Genomic DNA, 22,001 nt, shown 5'->3' with positions numbered 1-22,001 from the left:
GATATAAATTGTTCCAATGCTATGCTAAGCATAACTCCTAAGCTTCCACTTCAGTATCCGATGATATTTAACATTAACACGAACCGCTGTAGTTTTCGGTTTGTAAACATGACGGTAGCAGTTTTTGACGGGTAGCACCGACCGTTAGACATCTCTGTTTAGCCGTGCTACGGTAGGAAAATCTGACGAGGAAGTACAGATCGTCAGAACCCCGAACGCACACTGACCGACGTCATGACGCCATCGATTTAGTTTCGGTTCTTCCCTCGACTACTCTTGAAAAACATTTTTGTTGTCTGCCACCCGCTTAACTCCCGAAATGTTCCGCCACATTGCTAATGCTACTCCTCAAACTGTTTCTTCTTCTTCTTGATTTTTATTGGTGGTTGGTAAACAACTGAAGGAATCAATACCGCCACCAACTGGTAAAGAGTGTCGGCTAAACTTTTCTCCTTCTTGCATTTAGTAGCAACTCGAGCACATTGCTGCCCCCTATATGTCAGGAGGACAAATAACACATTTAAGATTTGCATGCATAGCTCCCAAAAAATACAGCTCTATTTTGGAAACCAAATTGAGAAGGGTTTGAAACGAGTTCCAGATCCCTGCAACGGCTTCGGAACGTGTTCGAAAAGTTTAGGCGATGCGTCGTCTCTCAAAAAGGTCACAAAGTTCCACGATGAAGGGAAATAAAGAACCCTTTCCAGTGTTTTAAGACATTTTACACATTACCTTTCGAACGCCGTTCTCAATTTGCCGCCAACAGCCCCAGCTCAGTGCGAAACTAGTTTAAAACAATTAAAATCTTAAATAAATTACAACCTATCAAGTTAAGGCCATTTTTTATACACCTATATTTCATAAACCCCTCATCAGTTTTGCAATACACCATCATTCCATCAGGAAATATTAAGATTTTCATGTTAGAAGTGCCCCAGACTTTTACAGAAGCATTTTTTAATTGGGCTTGAAAATAACTGTAGAATTGAATGTAAGTAACAATGTCTTCTGAGACTGATAGTGGTACAAAACTCTATCAAATGGTGTTTGTATGAAATTTTTAAAAACTACAGCGTACCAGTTTGGTTTTGGCCCTGCTCTGACTAGCTATTAGTTTGTCATTTGGGTCAGAATTTAATTTTTTTCTTCAAAATCAGAATTTATTGTCATCGTACAGGTTATAAAAAGATTAAAAGGTTATCCTTCAGCGTCAAACATGAATAAAAACAAATATTTTGTAGAAAATAAAGCCCTCTAAGTTGGGATGTTGCTTAAGGTGCTTATTGAAATTAGTATTATTTAGCTCTTGAGGTAGAAAACCTGCTAATAACTAAATTATATTAATAAAGATTACTTTGACAACCAATCTTGGTGCATGTTTGCATTCAACATACTTACGGCTCTAATGATGGAACTGTTCCTAAGCCTGTTTGCCCCGGACTTGGTGACAATTTTTGTTGCTCTGGTGAGACAGTGAGGGTTGTAGATGTGGAATTCTCCAACCCGAGGTCATTCAGAGACTGAGTCTTGCTTTAAAAGATCTGAAATATCCCTTTTTAATCTGGAGCAGCCAGTATGAGTGGGTTACACAAACTGTTGAGTTGTCAAGCGTTGGATTCGATTGATTTTTAGGACATGCTCGTGAGTAACGCCTCAAAACATCAAAGTCTTTCGAAAACAGTTTGCGTTATTGATCTAAAAACGGGTCAACTGGATTGAACGGCCGATTCTATCAATCAATTACCAGCTAATGACCATGACCGGTTAGCTGAAAGTACCGTGGTAGTTTAAAGCCTCGAGACCATTTATCTCCATTATTAGGGTAAAAAAAAAAATCCCCAGCTGTTTCAAACTCGGAGCACTTTAAAGCAAAACAAAGTTTTCTGAAAACTGAACTCGGGAGTCTTAGCTCTTGTAATAAATCAGCCGTGACGTAAACGGCCTTCTTTCGGTGACATCCGCCGCTGGATGGTGCCGCTCGCCCCGGCTAAACGAGCTTCAATGCCATCTAATAACGGCGGGGAGAGCCGAGGTCGTGGAGCATCAAAGAGGGCTGCCCCCGCGAGGAACCTTTTTAAAGAGCCGCGTCGGGGCTCCTCTCATCAGTCAAACGAGACAATTTGCTAAAGTGCTAATCTCTCCGATAGTGGCTAACCTTTGGGGATGTTCGGGCCAAAGCAAAGGCCTTAGAGCATAAGTTATGGGTTGTGATTAGACCGAACCGATAAAAGCCCTTATCGTATGACCCGATGGGAACTATGAAGGAAGAGTTCACTTCCCTCAGATGAACCCCTCTAATGATTCTTGCCTTGCCGCCATAATTAAACCCATTGCCCTGATATATTAGCTCCACCGCTCCGTTTGCCAACCGATCTCAGCCGAGCTCTTTGGCCGACGCTCTCACGTAGTGCGTGGAAAGTCTGCGACCGAGCGTGGGAGGCGTTATCGCTCCGAACTGCGACTAGAGGAACCTTAAAGGGCGAAGACGAGCGTTTAGACCGTGTTTGGGCTGAGGCGGTGACTGTGAACGCACAGAAAGCACTTGAATGCTCTTCGAAGGGGACCAATTAATACAGTGTTGGTGATAAACGTATTGTTTCCACACAGTTAAGTATAGAGGGCACAAACTGTAGATCGGACAGATGGCAACACTGTTAATCGGCTCCCAAATGCGCATTTTTTTATCATCAAAAGGCTATTGTACGAACTAAACCAGTTCATACTTTAATGAAAATCAATCTGGCTTAATCTGACTCATTAAGCAGGCACAGGGAGAATATTTCAACTCAACCCACACAGGCCCCAGCTAAGATTCAAACTGGGATCTTGCTGCCCCCGAGGCGACACTTCAAACTTCATCAATCGTTATCATTTTTCATAACTAGAGGTGCGTGTTACCAAGTGGAATGATTGAAGATAATCTCGTCAGGCCCCGAGAATGGCTTTCATGCGACTCCTGTATCTTTGCCTGATTTTAATATACGCGTACCTGTGAATATTGCGTTTATTAATAATTCAAATAACCTCGGCAGCAGCTGTTCCCCCCATCGACTCCCCTCGGACGCCTTTTAACTCTTTGCCTCCGGATGTTAACAAACATCTACTTATGTGTTAACGTAGTGTTACGAATTACATTTTCTCACAGGGAGGTCTTGAATAAAAGGCTAGCTCGGGCCACGATGGGACCTTTAGTGCTCGGCAGCAGATTGATTACGTGTTAGATGGTCATAAAGTACAAATTGTAACGCAAACTCATTCATTGAACCCAGTGGCAGGCCTAGCATTCCTTAAAGAAATGAACATTCACCCAAAGCCTTTCCTGAGCTTTAAATTGAGATCTTCTTATAATGAGAATCGATGGGATTGAAGCTTTTTGGTCAAAACTTAAAAAATAACTGCACAGTTTCATGGTATATTGAAAGATTTGCTCAGTATGTGTTAGGAGCGACTCAACTGCTACCAAAATTTAGCTCAGTTTGTCAAATTGACTGATTTAGTCATGTTGTGGTGACTGATAATAATTAGCTTTGGTAGCCGTCGTGAATTGGACCAACTCCAAACATTTATCAGTTGCAGATGTCAATCCAAAGATGACGATCTGAAAGTTTCAGTGAAATTATTTGAGTGATTCATGAGATTTTGGTAAACTGATTGAGAAACAAACACACACTCACAGGCAGATTTGTTTTCTGTCCTTTTTAAGGAGCGTGCCTCGACTTCCATTCATTTCTGTAACCTAACCCTGACCATCACCTATGGAGCCAGATCGGTCTCATAAGATGCACAAATGCAAAAACTAAGATGCACAATTTCAAAAGACTCCACAAATGCACAGAACGAGATTCACACTTACGAGCTCATTCTGGCCTATGAGTTGCGCTGCGTTTGCGTCTGAGTTTTGAGACTCCCCTGACGTCTCAAAACCCACCGGCTTTTTTTTTAAGAAAAAAGCCAATCAGATAGTTTCCCTGCTTCAGTCAATCTTAAGGACGCGAGTTACGTTTAAGCCAATGTCGGTAAACCTTTCAAAACTAGCGACTGGTGTGCACACTCCAGACCAGCAAGTGGCGGTAATGCTACTAAAAGTTTGTTGCCAACCGCCAGAAAAAACCAAGAAGGAGGAGTTAGAAACTGAAGAAAAGAAAAAAAAAATATCGACATTGCGTTATTTGTGAATATCAGGCATTTGGACTTTACCATGGCTTCTAGGGACAACATCGGAGCGGTAAGTGAGATGTTTGGCTTATTATCCACTTGTTATGAGAAGTTGAAGTTGATGTGAGTCTTTTGAAATTGTGGATTTTAGTTTTTGCAATTGTGCATCTCATGAGACCGATCTGGCTCCATAATTACCAACCCTGACCAAAAATGGCGTTTGGACATACAATACGAGAACCAAGTTTTGGTTCCCCAAACGTAGCAGTGGGTCCTGAAAGTTGGTGTGTATGGGAGAAACGGTCCTAAAGAGGTAACACAAACAAATACACGCACAGAGACAAAGACATTCAACCTTTTGAATAATGTTCCAGAGGTCAAAAAATGCCTTGTTCTCCATCAGCACTTATTTCTTAAACCATTTCACCACAGTCCATCAAACGACCCTACAAAACCCAAACATACAGCTAAGAATACAGACATGTAGACTGTCTTGATGCGTGGCTCTAAATTCTTCTTCAAGAGTTCGATCATCTTCATTTGGACATTCATTGTTGCTTTTTTCCACATTGGCGCCTAATAAATTACTCCGAAATCAAATTTTTGGGGCTTTAAAGTTAACTGGTCATATCTAATATATGTAAAAATGTTATCTTGTGGATCAAATAAAGTAGCAGGGGCCAAGTCCAGCCTGCAGGTCTTGGTCCAATGCATATGTTGAGTATTTCTCAACATATGCGTTGGATTTTGCCTGTTGTTGTTGTGGCAAATTGTGTTACTACAAGACAAGATTTATTAGTTATACATATAAATCTGCACCACATTAGTCAAACTGTTCCAAAAACAGTAGCCCCATAATGCTATAAATTCAACTTGAACCTTTTTTTAAAAAAAAAAAAAAAAACCCAAACAAATTGGTTTCCTATGTAAAATAATATTAATAAGTTGACATTGAAAATACTATGAAAGGCAAAAAACAAAACAAAAGCATTATTTTAAGTATCTTCATCGGTTTTCTGTCGGTTGTCTTCAACCAGTATTTGGTTAACATTTCTTTAAGGTTAGCTAAGCTCTGAATTGTGATGTTTATCTCTCGAGCTCACTTCCTGGAGAACCTAACCCCGCGAAATCGCAGAAAGTTTGAAATTACAAACTGAGGTTTTGGCTAATTTGTATCATCCGCTAGCAGCTGTGGTTGGGCTTTAGGTTTTAACAACAGGCAGTAAAATTCATCGATGCTTTTAATTTTTATAAGAGCTTTATATTTTCTTTTTTTTAAAATTATTAATATTATTTTTATTAGTTTTAGATCAATTTACAATACAAAGAACAAAAAAGAAACCCGTGCTGCCTCCCACGTCAACACAAAAGAGAAAAAAAAACAAAAAAAAACAAAAAACAAAACTAATAACTAATAGCTAATGACTTTGTTAATAGCTAAACTAATAACAAAAAGATTCCACATGAATAAGATAAAGTGTTAGCTCACTCTACCATTCCACGTCGCCTCACAGCCGACAAAAGAGGAGAAAAAAGATAAAATAAAATACTAAAACACTAAGGAGTAAGTAGAAAAGATTCAAGAGGGCCCCAAAGTTTCAAAAATGCGTCCGATTTGTGGTTGAGATCACGAGTCAGTTTCTCCAGAGGGAGGATGGTGGATATCTGCGTGATCCACATGTTCACAGTAGGGACACGTGATGAAGACCATCGTAGGAAGATACATTTCTTAGCAAGGAATCGAAGAATGGTAAACAAAGATTTAGAAAGTGCATTCAAATTACTTAATTTTGTAGATTAAACACAGGAGACAAGGAGAAGTGGACGCCCAAAACCTTTTCAGTTACAGAATGAATGTCCTTCCAAAAAGCCTGTAAGAGATCACATGACCAGAATAGATGGATTAAAAGTACCTCTGTGTTTCAGACATTTACAACACAAATTGGAACGGTTGGGGAACATTCTCTGGAGACGCACAGCGGGTATAGTAAGTTCTGTACAAAAATTTGACATTTTGTTCGTGTATGGAAATAGATAGAAGTGCATTGAGGAAAAGTTCCGTTGCAAATTTCGAGCCAATCTGAAGGACTGAGTTTCACCTCCAGATCACGCTCCCGCAGCCGTTTAGCAGAGCCAAGAGCTTTATATTTTCTAATGGAAAGAAGAGATTGACATGGATGGCTTTTCTCCGTAGCTCTTCCTAGGTATAACCTGCTGGCTTTAAAAGCCATCTGACTTCACCAATTGGCTTCATTCCCTTTTATTTGATATTTGATTGGATGAAGCGAGCCAGTGAAAGATGGAGGCAGACAGATGGTTCTTCCAATCCCCTGCCAAGTATGTTTTTTTTTTTTTACCGTACATCGGATGACTTGTTTTCCCCCCTTTTACCTTGCATAATATTCCCTAAAAACTTAACACTGATCAGCTTTGTGGCTAAACAGCTGCCGCGTTGGACCCGTCCATGCCAGCGACAAAGATACGCTGGCTTTTCAGTCCACACAGTGGCTTTCGGACAGCTTGACGAACACCCACAAACCCTTTTGTTGTAGACCCCAAAACCCCGAGCAGATTTTTTTTAGAGCTTTTCCTCAATCGCAAATCCGCACATGGCCACAGAGAAACGCGTTTGCCAAGGAGATAAGATTGAGAGGACTGCTGTCATTTTCTGATTATCTAATCTGATGAGAAGGCTTCTGGTGTGGGTGCAGAGACAGCTTGGATTTATATTTTCTGCAAGGCCGCGGTGTAGCCGTGCATTAATTTTAAGCGCAGTGCGAGCCTTGTGACAATGCGACAAGACAAACATTCAAATGTTTGGGAAGGGCCTCTAGCAAGAAGCCTAAACTCACTCTAAAATCAAGATGTCAAGTATTTTACTCACATTAGATACGACTTGTTACGATATATGGTACAAAAGCATATAAAATTGTTTTTATGTGGGATTCTGGTTTCCTTTTACAGTCCAAATACTGTCTCTTCATTTGAATACGCATGTTAATAGCTGTCTCATTTGTCTCTATATGACCCCAGTGATGGACTGGTGACCTGTCTAGGACCACTGACCACTGCAGATGGGCACCAGCTCCCCTCGACCCTGAACGGGAACAAGCAGGTAAATAAAATGGATGTATACTTATCTATATCTTCGGTTTAAACGAAAAAAAAAGGTAAAATAAGAAAATATTACAAACAAAAAGACTGACAAATCCCAAAACTCACTATCGTCCACACTAAGAGCACGCAAAAAGGGGCAAGTCAAGGGAACTCACTTGACATCCGGAATACCCTTGGAGCCACGACACCGTCTTGATTAGCAGGAAGTGACAGCTTCTTTGAATCGCACGACAGAAGCCTTGAAGTGGCAGTCGGCAAACGTGTGAAACGAAACGGCGCAGATCTGGTCAAATCAAACGGATTCTTGTTTGCTCGAAGGCGAAATGTCAATCACAATCGTATCCCGTTAAAAATAACTCCGTCCAGCTAGTTGCAGAAGGGAATGAACTTGATCATCAAAAGACAATTTTTGTTTTGTTTTGTTACTTTGATGGGTCTCCTGAATGAGAATTGCTGCAAACAATATAACATAATGAAACTTGTCTTTTCTGATTTAAAAACATGCTCTTGTAGACTATAAACTTCAACGTTATCACTGCTTTCTTGTCTGCTTATAGGGAATATTAACTCTGTTTGATGAATTAATGGTGGCCACACCAAAATGCCTCACCTTTTTTTAATATTAGGCTGTTTAATTCAAGTGAACTGTCCGGTGCTGAAATTGAGGCTGAGCATTTCTTGGAGGGATAAGATCATCTTCTGTTGAGAAACAAGATCTTTGGTCAAATCTTGAAAATGTTCTGTGCGATCTCATGTGATTGCGTTATCAGTTAGTGCTGTGGATGACCCTTGACCTCAAATCGACCAGCTTATAGCCATATTCGAGTTTCTAACAGTCTCTTAACCACAATCGCCATTTTGACTCAGCTTGACTCCAGAATTTAATTGCTTGTAGATGTACATCCAGTGATTACTTTGTTTTAGTAAAGTCTGCACCAGAGGTTTGAGCCAGACAAACTAATACACACAAGCACACACACAGACACACAAACATAGGCCAAACATTATTGCTTTTTGTGAATTATAGGTTCGCTCTTCTCCTCCAGCCCACAAATACTGTACATATGCACAATCTCAGCCCACAAACACACAAGCGTAAGGTCGTAAAATGTTCCCTCTCTTTGCCTCCCTCGCTCTGAACAGAGTGATAGAGGGTGGGACAGGGAGTGATCAATATGTTTGTGCTATAAATAGCTGGTAGCGCAGTGTGGTACTAAGGAGAAGGAATGCAGGGGTAATATATTTGATGAGAGGAAACATAGTGGTGCTCAGCATGGAAATGTTGCTGTGCATTCACAAAGCTCGGCCAGGGATCAGGGATAAGACTATTACTTGGCCACGGCAACACGGAAAGGCACAACATTTGATGCTACCAACATAATTGAGTTGTGAAAATAATTTTTGCAAAAAAAAAGATCGCCGGGCTAAATCTAAACCTTTCTTGAAATCCGCCGCACTTTGAATAGCAATGAGCAGCATCGCTTGATTAAAATGCAGGACGAGACGTTGTCCTTCAGTAGTGGCTGCGTGGAGGGTGCATAAAGCTTTTTTAAAACGGCATCATGTATGCAGCAACACTGCGCTGTGAGGAGAGTTACTCGGGTAAGAAATGCCTAGAAATGAATGCTGGAGGTGTAACGATACTGTAAGGGTGTTATTACATACGTATAAAAATGCTTGTTGAGGGATTCACCCTTTTTTTTCCTTTGGAAAAACCGTTTCATAGAAAGGTGGAGGCAATGACTAAGCACGGGCCAGTGCGAGATTCTAACCTTGAACAGAAACAACACAATATTATGGTATCAAAACAAAAATTTAAAAAATGCATTACGATTTATTTGCTTTTATTTAAAAACAAAGAATCAGTTACCATTACTTTTGCTGCCTAAATTATTATTTTATAAGCATAATAAGATATTAATATTGAATGAAACAATATAGTTAGTTTGATTTTTAATACACAGATAAAAACAAGACAAATTTCTTCCAAAGTAATTGTGTATATTGCACACAATAGTACTTCTCTTCTACTCTGCTCTCTGTATTGTAATGTTCAGAACCTGATAATGGTAAATGATTAGCTTGATTATTAGTCTCCACAACCTGCAGTAGTAGGCTGCATATATTTCTCCTGCCCACGTGCTAACCCTTGTAGCTTGTTGCAAACGTTTGTTTCAAAAGAGTCTGAATGTTGCTTGTTTTGGTAGACAAGCCATAACTAACTGCATTATCCACTGGATAAAATGTACAACCAACCATTGTTTTCTTTTCAACAATTATAAAGATTTAGAGGAACTTCCTGTTCGGTTATACCGTACGCATCTGAATGACGACTTGGAGCAACAGGTAGAAGAGGGGAAGCATTGCTTAGTGAACCAAACTGCACTTTATCTTTGGTATCTTTTAAAAAGACATCAAAAACAAAAGGAAAGGTATGACATAGTGGTGCACTATGACCTCCCAATCGAGGTGTTTTGACTCTGTTACCGGATTAATACACTTTTACCTCGGCACCTGGTAGTGACACGCCAAGCTGTTTTCTAAAGGTTCTTCTTTCTGACAGAACACTTACCGCCCACCCCCTTCCCAAAAGAAAAACAAACAAAAAATACCTTGCAGTGTTTTTCTGCCATCGGAGTTCATTTTTAAAGGGTTATAGAGGTTCGCGGGTGAGCTCAGCTTTACTGTTCGAATATGTCCATCCATCAGAAGGTGAAAATGAAGGAATATAGTAGCTAAATGTCACCTCCAACATGTCCTCAGTACAACATATTGTGGAACATCTTAAAACCTTGGCATTAACTGTTGACATCAGCCCTGTTTGTTTGTTTGTTAGCAAAAAAATGTCTATAAGTCAGTCAATTTGTACAGATATTGAGCTTAAACTTGGTGTTTTAGGCTTTAATTCACTTGTGAGCTCTCCTAAACGCTACGTGTTGGCGTGTTTACACACCAGGCTGCAGAATATCTGCCCACTTGCTCACTCGCACCTAATTTGGTGATGTTGATGGTGTGAAATTACAGCGACCCCTTGGTATTTAGAAAATATCAGAGGACAAAGCTCCGGTTGGTCCCCACTATAATTTTCCTCTCGTTTTTCCGGCGCATTAACGCGGCAATAACCACGAGTCAGCTTTGCCGCGCCGTGATGGGTTTTCAAAATCCCTTTAGTCAGACGCGTGGCGTGAAAAGCGTCGTCCCGTTCCCTAATGAGGAATTGGAAAAAAGCTAAACCTGATTTATGTCGTTTTCAACAAGCTGATCCAAATAAAGCTGAACGGGGGGAAATTCAAAAAAATAATAAAATAAAATTGAAAAATATTGGATCGAATGCATTTATGCAAATATTATTCATCCGTACTGTAATCACAACAGACAAGGCCCCACAGGGAGCAATGACAGATGTCAGCGTTTGATTATAAATGTCAACTCGGAGGACGGCGCCGTCCCAGCTGCCCGGCCGCACTCGGGCTGCGATTTCTCATCCACCGCCGAGGCCAGCCTTTATTTTCTCATCAGCGGCGTGTAATCGCTGCGTTAGGCCGCGCTGTCACCGAGCAAAGTTCCGTAATGACTTTTGATTGATGACCCTCGCGGTGAAGGTGAATAAAATCATCCAAGGGGTTCGTCTTCAAACAACGATCGGCAGAACGTCAAGTCAACTGAGTCAAATTGAATTTGGTGCTCAAAAGCAAAACGGTTTTGTCTCAAAACCACAAGATTGTGGCGACCATGTGTTTTGACCGCTGGATTACCGAATCATTCGGGTCGTGCTTTTATAGCAACTTGTAAATTTAAAGGCCTTGGATTCTTTGAAGGAATGCGTGTCAACCGCTGAGTTTTAAACAAAGAAAAGTTGTGAAAATAGCGTTATGTTTGAGCTTACGCAGTCAGAGTATGTTTTGGGGAATGTCTTGCAGCAATGACTGGACTTCTGGAGGAAGCTTAGATCCTTCAAGGTTTCCAGCAAGATGTCGCAGATCTTCTATAAGTCTGTTGTTGGGAGTGTCATCTCCTCTGTCATCATCTGTTCAGAGCCAGGGACCTAAAAAGGCTCAACAACCTGATGAAAAAGGCTGCTTCTGATGATGATGCCAAGAATGATTTTGCATAAAATCAAGGAAATCATGGACAACCCTGACCATCCTCTTCATGAGACCGTCATCGGTTGTAAAACGGACCGCTGCCCACAGCCATCACCATCTCTAAGAACTCCTCGATTTAAATGAGCTACGTCAACATTTAATTTCCCTTTGGGATTAATAAAGTATTTTTGAATTGAATTGAACTGAATTAAATTTAGCCCATTATCAGTAAAAATGTCTGAGTTGTACCCATTTTGTGTTTTTCTGAGGCCACTTGGCCACGTTGAATTGGGTCAACTCCAAAAGACTTAGATCTTTGTCCACTGGATACTTTCTGAAAGTTTTTATTACGATTCGTCTTGTGGGTTATGAAATCTTTCATGGCAGGTTTTAAACATTTATTGTAGATTTTCGTTGAATCTTCCTTTTGTCCAGTCTACCCATCCCTTCAGTGCTGTATTTTTTTTTTTTAACTCTGTTTTTTCCGTTGGTATGGAAACAACCATGATGAGAGTGAGAGAATAGGATGTGTGCTGGATTGTTGTGAACCGAAACAGGTGGAAGTCGTGTCTGGTCTGAGCTGGGTTAGATCCCATTCAGCAACTCTAAGCTCCTCCTTTTCTTTCTTTCCTTTTTTTTTTTTTCCTTATTACTGACCCCATTTACATAAAGGAAGGGGTGGGCGTCAACAGCTGCAAGCAATCCTTCCCCACCCCAAGCTCTGGAGATCAGACTAATCCTCGCCCTTCATACGAATACGGCTCATTCGCATCGCCAAAACGCACTCAAACGTATGACTGATGATATAAAGCCGAGCGTAGGCATAATGGTTCACCATTTGCACCTTCGACTTTACAGTTCCGAACGCCGCTCATACGCTTGTTCCACAATTAAAACAACTCTGTGATCCAGCGAAGATTTACCTGCAAATAGAGTATTTAAATGTAAAAAAAAAAAATGAAACGCGTGCATCTTTGTTGTACTTTGACTAAGTCTTTTACAGATGATGCATCGTTGATTGTTTAGCTATGAAGCCTTTTTTTTATTAAAGCTTGTTTTAGCAGTGGATTACATTTCCCCCCGTGTTTGACCCTCAGTGTCGGCTGTATTTGGTTAGTCGCAAGAGGAGTCCAGGAATGTCTTATTGAGCCGTGGCCGCCAGCTCTCCCCGGTTATGGAACACAACGACTCCGGTCGGATGTTTTGAGCGTATCGCTTGTTTTTTAACCGCTCAAATAGGCGTCCTGCTGGTTCGTTTCTCCCTCAAGGTTGTTTTTGGCAGACTTCCGTCGCTTTCATTTGGCTGTGTGGGAACAGCAGCCATTCTCACTGGTGGTTTGATCACATTAGTCGTTTATTTTGTCAAACAGGATTCGGTTTCAGTTGTCTGTTACATACAGCCATGTTTGCATCAGTATGGAAGGAAATATGGAATGTACTGTAAACAAAATACTCTAATCCTCCGAAGACCATAGCCCCGCTGCTGCTGCCCTACTTTTCTCACTATACTGGATTTGTACTCATATATATAAATCTATTTTTTGTGCTGGCAAACCAAGTTTTAAAAAAAAACAAGATTTAATTAAGCCGTGATTGAACAAATGTCAGAGTTGATCAGAAAAAGATACTGTAAAGTTCTCAATTTGCATTTGTCCTATGAGATTTTAGTCTTATTCTTTACTTGTACAGACCACCCGACTAATTATTCTGTTTTCCTATAGTGTAAACCATTGATTTGCACTTAATTTGGTTTATTTTTGATTATCTAAATTATTCGTTCATAACTTTTGCATATAGTATGGCGTGTTTCCAATCCTGTTAATCTCAAAAAAGTTTGTTTTGAGTCACATGATCATGACAACATGGGAAACTGCAGTGAAGCGTTCTCCAATAAAATGTATTGAACCTCGTGTTTTCGGCGGATGGAGCACTCCGATGTAAAACCAACATCAGGAGGAAATTTTAGAAACCTTGAAACAGAACAAAAACTAAAAGAGGAAGAGGAAATGGTGTGGAAGTCGCAGTGGTGCCAGTGATGCCCAAATTAAAACAATGACCCTGAAGCTCTCGGGCCTCTGGTAAAGGACCAGAGATTTAAGTGTCCATATTTAAGGGCAAATGGGAATTTATTGGATAGCAGCAGTTCAGTTAGGTAGGCAGGTAGGTACATTTATTTATGTAGCACTTTTCAGCACGAGGCGACTCAAAGTGCTTTACAACACAAGAACAAAATTACAGACAAAGTTACAGAAACACAATTAAACACAATGAAACACAAAAGCTAAACAAGATAAACAAAACTAAGTGTACAGTTTGGATAAATAGTCTAAAACATGAGAATGCTAAACTAATGATACAGAGCTTTCTAAATGGTACCAAATTACTAACTAAGGTCTAAACATGACTAAACTAAGGTACAAACTCTAACTAACAGTACCAAGGCCCTCTGAACAGCCAACATAAGAATTTCTAATATATATAATCTAAATAAGGAACAATGGAAGGAAGGAGAAAAAAAAAAAAGTTGCGATACAGAACAGCTTCCAATCAATTCCTCTCCCTTATTTCCTCAATTCAGAATCAATAAATAGAAAGGAAGTGAGTGTTGGTTACCTACCGTCCTACACTTCTCCTGAAGCCGGTTTCCATCCCAAGTTGTGGGTGTGGAGCTGTGCTCTAGTTTGAAGCAGTCTGTGTGAACCGGGATGATCTCGAGCTCTGCCGTTCAGGTTATATAACCGCAGAATTCAGCCAAGAGCTCTGTCAGTCAAAGTGTCAAGGCAAGCTTGCCTTCATGCTGGCCCAAGGCTATTGTTGGATGTTCTTATTTGGACACCGAAATGTAAAACTACACACAAAAAACAAGACCCTCCCCCCTCCTTCAATGCCAAATGCAAACACGTATAAACCAAGATGACTAAATGACACCAACTTAGAACTGAAAAAAATGTACTCCTAGTCTATAGCAGAAATTAAATAGGTCATTTACTTTTTTTCCTTTGAGAATGACAAATCCCAAAACATTCAATGCAGTATTTTCTTTCACAGAACACGCTAATGTGGAAATGTCTTTAACACCTACTTGACACCGGATGAAATCCAGTCCATTCTAACTTTCTATAAAAACCACTTCAAAAGAACCACAAAGGACCGCGGCGCTGTACGAAACGAAAAATAAAATGAAAGCCATAACAGCAGTCACATGACGCAGGGTAATAAAAAAAAAAAAAAAAAAAAAAAAAAAAAGACATAAAAACATAAGAACAGCACTATCTCTGCTACCATCAGCCAGACTGTTGATTGTTTTTTGCAAGGGCTTGGCGAGGTCCTAAGGGGAATATTAAGGACTCAAAGTGCTCAACGTTATATTAGATGGGTTGTGGAAAGTTTTATGGGCACACAAACCCATATATTGGTTGAGAATGTGCCGAACTGGCAGAGCATAAACTAAATTCATGATTCGATGGTGAATGCAAAAAAATAGAGATTCGGTTCCCCGTTTTCATCACTGAGCAGAGGTCCGACAACGTCAGGCTAGTTGGTCGAGATTTCCTGTGTGCAGTGCAACTCTTCAGAGTCTCCACTGTTTAATGTCTGGGATTGGAGGCATTGTTCAACATTTCCAGCCGTTTTGCCAGGACGGTGGGCTTCTGAAACGACGGGTTCTGCCGTTTTAATCGGTTTGTTCAGTCTTTGCTTCGATGCCCGCGCCCCAGCACGCTACGACATACCGATTAAACATCTGGCGCATCCTGTTGCATCGGGGAGGGGAGATGAATGACTGTTAAACCCCGAAGGGAATTAATTGTCACTTTTAATTCAGGCAGGCTTCCAGTCAGCAGGGGACCTGGATGCAGCGTGAAACATCAAACATCTTTGCATCAGCATGGCGTCCAGGTAACAGGGCAATGGACTTTAAAGCTGAAACGACCAACTAAGGCACAAAAAGCATGTAATACCAGCTGTTCCAACAGGCTACCACTGGTTCGACGTCGTCTTAAATTACCACAAAGGTATTGACCGCGCAATAGCAATACGTGCAAGAACCTTAAAACTAACAGTGTATATTTCAGCTATGAGGTCCAGCTGACACATTGAACCAAGAAAGCTGTGAAATCGACAAGACGCAACTTGAATTTAGCTGAAAAGCGTGGTTAAATAAATAAATGTCTGAATTGAAGGGAAAAGCGTCTTAAAAGGAATTATTTGGAATCGCAGGCCTCTTTTCTCGCTTTGTCTGTGATTATAGCTACACACGGGATCAATCATCTAAAAAGCCACTGGCAGAGAGATGGGTCGACAGCTTAAAAGCTTCGGATCGCCCGAAATCTACCCCCGCATCCCTAAACTTTAAGACCGAGTGACAGAAGAAAATAAAGAAAAAGAAGCCCGTGAAAAGGCAGATATGAAAAGATGTTAGCGGATTCACGTCAGTCGATTTCTCCCCCCCCCAAAAAAAAAAAAAAAAAATCCTTAAGTGAGGGTCGCTGTTAGGGGAGTTCTGGGCCAACCTCGTGTCCCGCTCCCTCCGGGACGGCCGTAACGTCTTTTAGGCAGAAGTGTTCGACGCGCCAGCTGGCTGCGCCTGATTCAAGGCGGCGTCAGCTGTCAGGAAAGGACAACCTTGGGTGTTTAAGCACTCCGGCGCGGAGCCCGACGCGATGGCTATTAAACTAAAATATAAAACCGTCAACCTCGTCACGGTGCGGGACAAAGACTAAAGGAACCGTGGTCAGCGGAACCGGGATTGTCGACGCTAAATTTAAAGGCAGTCAGCAGCAAATCATTCTAAGTTTACATGCCCTGTAGCAACTTTAGGATGATCAGCCTGTAAAACACTCAAATGGGCCCTTGCTGGATGAGAAATGTTTGCTGGTTTTAGTGGTTGCCAAACATTTTTACCCAACGGATATATTACAATTTACATTCTAAATCAGTTTTATAATCTCTATATTTAGGTGCTTTTGGGTCACAGTCTCTCTAACCATTTAGGGTAATCTGCCTCTTTTTTTTAATTGTTTTGTACACTGGTGTTATTATGGCCTTTGCACAGTCTCGAAACTGTTTATTGGGGCGTTTTCTATTATTGTAGGCTCTTTCTTAGCTTAATAAGGACCCCTGATTGACGCAAAGGGGACCTGATTGGTCACATAAGTGTCCGCACATTGATTGGCTGAGCTCCTGCAGCACCCGCGCTAATAAAACTACATTTACTTTGGGAGGGTCGAAGCTAACTGACCGCCATTTCATTTTTGAGCCACCAAGTGAGGTAGCGTTTCGAGGGCCTGGTGTAGCGGTGGATTGTGGTCTTTGCGGCCGCTTGGCAGATTTAAATGCCTAAACAACAACAAGCAGATGAATTACAAAGGAGAAGATGGATGATGGCACAGTAATTTTGCATTTTATGTGAAGAATTTCACCACAAAGGGAGAAGGAAAGGAAGGTAATGGTAGGAGGGAGACGTCATCACACGTTTAATATGTAGCGCTCGGTGGCGGCTGGTGGAGTTTTCTCCAGGGGGGGGGCTATAAATCCAAAATAGACATATACTAAGGTATCACACCAGTGTATTTACACAAATTAAAACAACTAAAACAACTTTATAATGTACATATAAATGCACAAGTGCTTCCTGAACACCAATACTTACAAAGACGGAGGTCTGTAGGACACATTTATCTGTTTTCTCCCTTATTTTTCAAAACTTTACCGGAGAAACTACGTCAAAGCTTGTTTTATGGTGAGAGCGCTCACTACGTCACGTATTCTGAACGTAGATCGGATGTCTCACTCCGATTAGAATTCAAAACCAAAACATTTTAACAGTTTTTTTTAGCATCAATTTTCTTAAACTAATTATTAACTATGAGCTTATTTATGTAACTTAGTCACGTAATGAACTTATTGCTGTCTTTGAATCAAAGGCAGCTCACCCGCGGCTCGACTTTTCAATCAGGCGAACTTTAGGACAGATAGGATGTGACGACAGACAGGATGTGACGTCAGCCCCCGTGGCGGGAGGAGTCCCACGTTCCGGCGGCGGGAGGCGGAGTCAGCTTCATCCCATCTCGTGTATTAAAGAGGAGCTACTGCGCTTGTGCAACTTTTAACGAGAATATGGGCAAAGATTTTTGCGCCCCGGGGCGGAAATATGTCACCAATGAACAAAACGACTTTACTTATCATTAACTATAAATTATTTATCTTACACAACTAAAAATATATGTACATATATTTCGAAATATTTTTATGAGTTTTATAGTGTTGCGCAATCACATTGTTCCCCTGGTGGTGCGAAAGCAAACGCTTCGAGTATATATATATATATATATATATATATATATATATATATATATATATATATATATATATATAGGTTTCTTTTGTTTTTTTTTTTCTTGGGTTTTGGTTTTTAAGCCGTGTGTAGTCGCAGTACGCTTCTGTATTAAATGACGCACAATCTGTGAAAAGCACAACATTAAAGACTCATTGAATGTCTTAATGGGAGTTCTGGATATGGATAATTTCACGGCTGTTGTTACAGTTTAATTTCAGGCGAATTTGCGACTTACTTGTAAAACTGTCAATAAAAATAAAAGCCTTGTCACTTGAGATTTGCTAAAATCATCATTATTGTGCCAAAGCACTTGCTAATAATATTCCTACACAAAAAGTGGAACTGACACGGATAAGTTAAACCCAACTGCCAAATCGCAGCAATTATGCTTATGATGGCGAAAATGCTTCATTGACTTCCCGTCATGCAGCAAAAATGAGAAATTTAAATCTGAGGGATGAACGGTTCAGTTTCAGTTCCCATTTTCCTAAACATATTTAAAGGTTGATTGCAATCCATTCTAGCTAATAAGCTTGTTGAAACTGGGTGGGACGAGTTCTCACTGCCAAGTGGCGCTTTTAATGTGAAACTTTTATCAACACCTCTGTAATATAATACTGTTTCTCCTCACCTATTTAAGGCTGATAATGACACAATGAGTCATTTTCCCCCTGCTTTCTGCTGGTATACCTTCCAGTTAAAATCATAACCTTAGACAATGAGGAGATGAGCGCTGAGGAAAAAGTTGACAGATCTCTGGCACCGTTTCATTCGGAGTGCCAATTCTAATAAAAAATAAATAAATGGTGAACAATGGACGCGGCAAACTCGGGACCTTGGATTGTTTCATCTATCATTTTAAGTGGCGTATTGCTCTATACCACTATTTTCCTTTAGGGAAATCTACACCGCACACAGCAAAAAAAAAAAAAAAATCAAACAGTAAACTTTGATAAGAAATAAAACATTTATCCAAAATAATAGCTCGGTTCTAGAAGCCACTGTGGTTTCTGAAGTGGAACTCAATTTTTGTTTTGATCCACACACTGGTTTTACTTCACTCCTCCGCTTGTGTCCATTTTCTCTATAGAAATAGGTTATTTTAAGGTGTATTAATGGCGGGGGGGGATAAAATACCTGCATCAAAAACCATTTATAAGATCAATTTGTGGCTTGCCGACACAGGAAATGGAAAGTGTGTGCAAATGTGCTTTCCTGCTTAAAGCGTCGGTTCAGATCTTTTAAAGTGGGGTTCTTTTTTCCTGATTGTACAACACATTCGCCTGAGTCATTTAACAAGTGGGGCTGAGGTTTTAAACCAGGGGGGTCAAACCCAGTGACGCAAGGGTGGCCAAAATAAAAAATTTGTTCCTAGCCAAGGGCCAATCACGATCAATATTTATCAAAAATTACATAAATTAATTAGTTTTAGATGTATTATGTCAAATCATTCATATAGAAATATCAATGACCTTTTCCCAGTTACAGATTATACAGAATTTAGAGCAAACAGACTTTAATGAACACATAAATAGATCAAACTTCAAAAAGCACATCATTAGCTTACGCCTCACTCAGCTTTTAAATAAAGTTTTTAATATTAAAACAGACAAAAACCTGATCATACAGAAATTAAAACTATATATTGTTGGCTTCTAAGTCACTGTCAGAGAAAACTTCCGTTTTTTTAAGCAAAATAAGAATCAGAGACTCGATCTGAACCAGACTGGAGGTCCGGATGAAATGTTACAGAGGGCCGGATCTGGCCCGCGGGCTTTGAGTTTGACACGTGTTTTCTAGAGAGTTTCTCTTTACCAACACGAACTGGATTGGTTTAAAGACACTCGTATCAACGCCCAAAACAATGGGGGGAGAGTACAAGGAAGATGTAAGGACAAGAACTCGATTAGGATGTTCAGGAAGAACCCAAGAACCATCGAGATTCAAGTTCACCTTGAACTGAAAACTGTTGAAACACCGGTGTCCCTGCTAACAGTGAGGACAGTGTTGCCAGGAAGTCAACCAATTGAAATGAACTCTACCAGTTCAAACAAGAAGAGTGGTCAGAAATATGCCAGAAACTTGTCGATGGCCACAATAAGCATGTCAAGATGCAACTTGGGTAAGGGCTGTTTAACCAAATAGTAGTAGGGGTTTATATACGTTATATTCAATTCAATTCAATTCAATTAAAAAATGCTTTATTAATCCCAAAGGGAAATTACATAATCCTCTCTTTTGTATGCATAATTTTGACCCGATTGCAGAAAATCCACAATGATCTCAAACTGGTGCATCCAATCCAACAGGAACATTGTTTCCTGCTAGAATAACCATGTAATGCAAAACGGACAGCAATGGAAAGCCTTAAGAAGTGGTCTTCTTGTAACGCACTTTCACGTTTTTAAAATGGGAGTTTATAGCAGTCCCCTTTGGATTTGGCCCTCCAACAGGGGAGTCAAACTCCAGGCCTCAAGGCTCCCTGTCCTGGAAGTTTCAGGTCTTTCTGCTCCAACACACCTGATTCAAATGGTTTAATTAGCTCCTCACCAAATCATCAGGTTCTCCAGCAGCATGGCAACAAGTCATCCATGTAAACCAGGTGTTTTAAATCAAGAACGCACCAAAAACGTGCAGGAGAGCGCCCCCCGAGGAATGGAGTTTGTCAATCTGGTCAAAACTTTGGATACAATGGAAAGCCCGTTTTTCTGAAACCAGTGGGTTCACCTGGGCATCAGGAGATGTGACGGATGATGCTTCCATTTTGTGTCTAGGCAAAATATAATATTTGTACGTTTTAATTTAAATCTTTCTCCAAACCGAAGGCCGTTCCAAGAGGAAAAGAAAAAGGTTTCACCTGTGGGGGAAAAACTATAAAAAGATGAGCGAAAGGGTTAGGGCGGTAAAGAGTGAAGTGAGAAGTGTGTGCGCGCGCGTACCTGCGTGTGTTTCTGAGCACTCGGTGGAGCTTAGGTAAAGAGTCAGTGGAGAGAGAGAAAACTCTCAGCATTTCAAGGACCTGCCGTCACCTTCCGTACGACTCGACACGAAGGTCACCATATCCCAGGACGCACATCGACCGTGGCTCAGGTGCTTCAGAGTGTAAGATCTGAAGTCACCTCGCCACCGTTGGAATATTTCAGGGACTTTTTATTAGGTTTTTGCTCCATCCATAAATTACTGGGAGTTGACACATTTATGGTCATTCTGTGTAAACAGTATTAGCGTGAACACTGGAAGGCTATTGTCCCTGCAATTTGTTAGCTTTATACCCTGGAATTGCTGATAGCGGCGTCATCTTAACAAATTTCTTTTTTTTTCCTTCTCAAATAAGCCTTTATCTCTGAAATAAGCTCTTTTTTTAAATAATGCAAGTCAGAGGTAATTTGAACTATAATAAATCAAAGTAGTACTGTCAATTCTTTGAAGGGGAGTAAAGGAAATTAAAGGAATTCAAGCACTTAAGAAGGAATCAGTTCATAGACCTCTAATTTTGCTTCAAAATGTCACAAATTCTTTTTTAGAGCATTATCATTGCGCCGATTTACTCTGTGTAAGTCACCCTGGTTTGGTTTTTGTTCCCCCCCAAGATTGTACACACCTCTTTGGTGGCGCTGGAAGTTGGCAAGCACACCACGGTAGCGCCGAAACTTACAAATTTGTGCGCGCAGGAAAAAAAAAATCAGTGTTTTTGGACCGGCACCCGTAACCCCCGCCTCTCGCTGCTGGAGATCGGCACCGTCCACCACCGTGCACTTAAAAGCTGCTCAAGAAAAGGACAGGAAACACCCAAATCTTGTCAAAAATTGTGGCTACGTTCTATTCTAAGTCCATGACGGGGATCTGCAAAATATATTTAAAGCGTTTCTGTAATCCTGCCTTCACTGTTCAGGGAATTATCTTCTTATTTAATATTCTAAAAAGAAAAGAAAAGCAAGGAAGGTATTACATATATAACAATATCTATAATATACAGGAGCTACGATAATGGATGAGGGTTTAAATCTTTCATTGCTATTGGAAGATATATAAATAATAAACATTTACAACAGGAAACTGTTGTATTTTATTTAATTTTTTTCCGTACCGTGCAACTGCTAATAATCCTCGAAGATGATGGCGGGCTGTGATGCACAATAATAAATGCCAGTCATTTTTACTCTCACCCTATCAACCATCTGAGCCATTACAGTCGGAACAGCTATTACTGGCTATGAGCGCCATAATAGCGCCGATAATTCTGCCACACGGCCCTCTATCCAAGCTGTTCATCCCTCAGTATTTCAATTCCCCCCCCCCCCCCCCCC

The 22,001-nt window shown here is 40.6% G+C and overlaps 1 long non-coding RNA gene across 5 annotated transcripts in view; it reads left to right on the top strand.

Moving 5' to 3' along the window:
- Positions 1-22,001, top strand: part of LOC119616745 — a 319,450-nt gene that overhangs the window by 41,824 nt on the left and 255,625 nt on the right. For all 5 annotated transcript variants that reach the window (XR_005232755.1, XR_005232754.1, XR_005232758.1 and 2 more), the window contains exon 3: positions 7,189-7,270. This is a non-coding gene — a long non-coding RNA (uncharacterized LOC119616745). The remainder of the gene's footprint in view (positions 1-7,188; positions 7,271-22,001) is intronic.

The sequence above is a fragment of the Kryptolebias marmoratus genome, linkage group LG23 (assembly GCF_001649575.2).
Source record: "Kryptolebias marmoratus isolate JLee-2015 linkage group LG23, ASM164957v2, whole genome shotgun sequence".
In the NCBI taxonomy this organism is placed as follows: Eukaryota; Metazoa; Chordata; class Actinopteri; order Cyprinodontiformes; family Rivulidae; genus Kryptolebias; species Kryptolebias marmoratus.
Note: the sequence above shows the minus strand (reverse complement) of the source record. Positions and strands in the feature narration are given on the sequence as shown.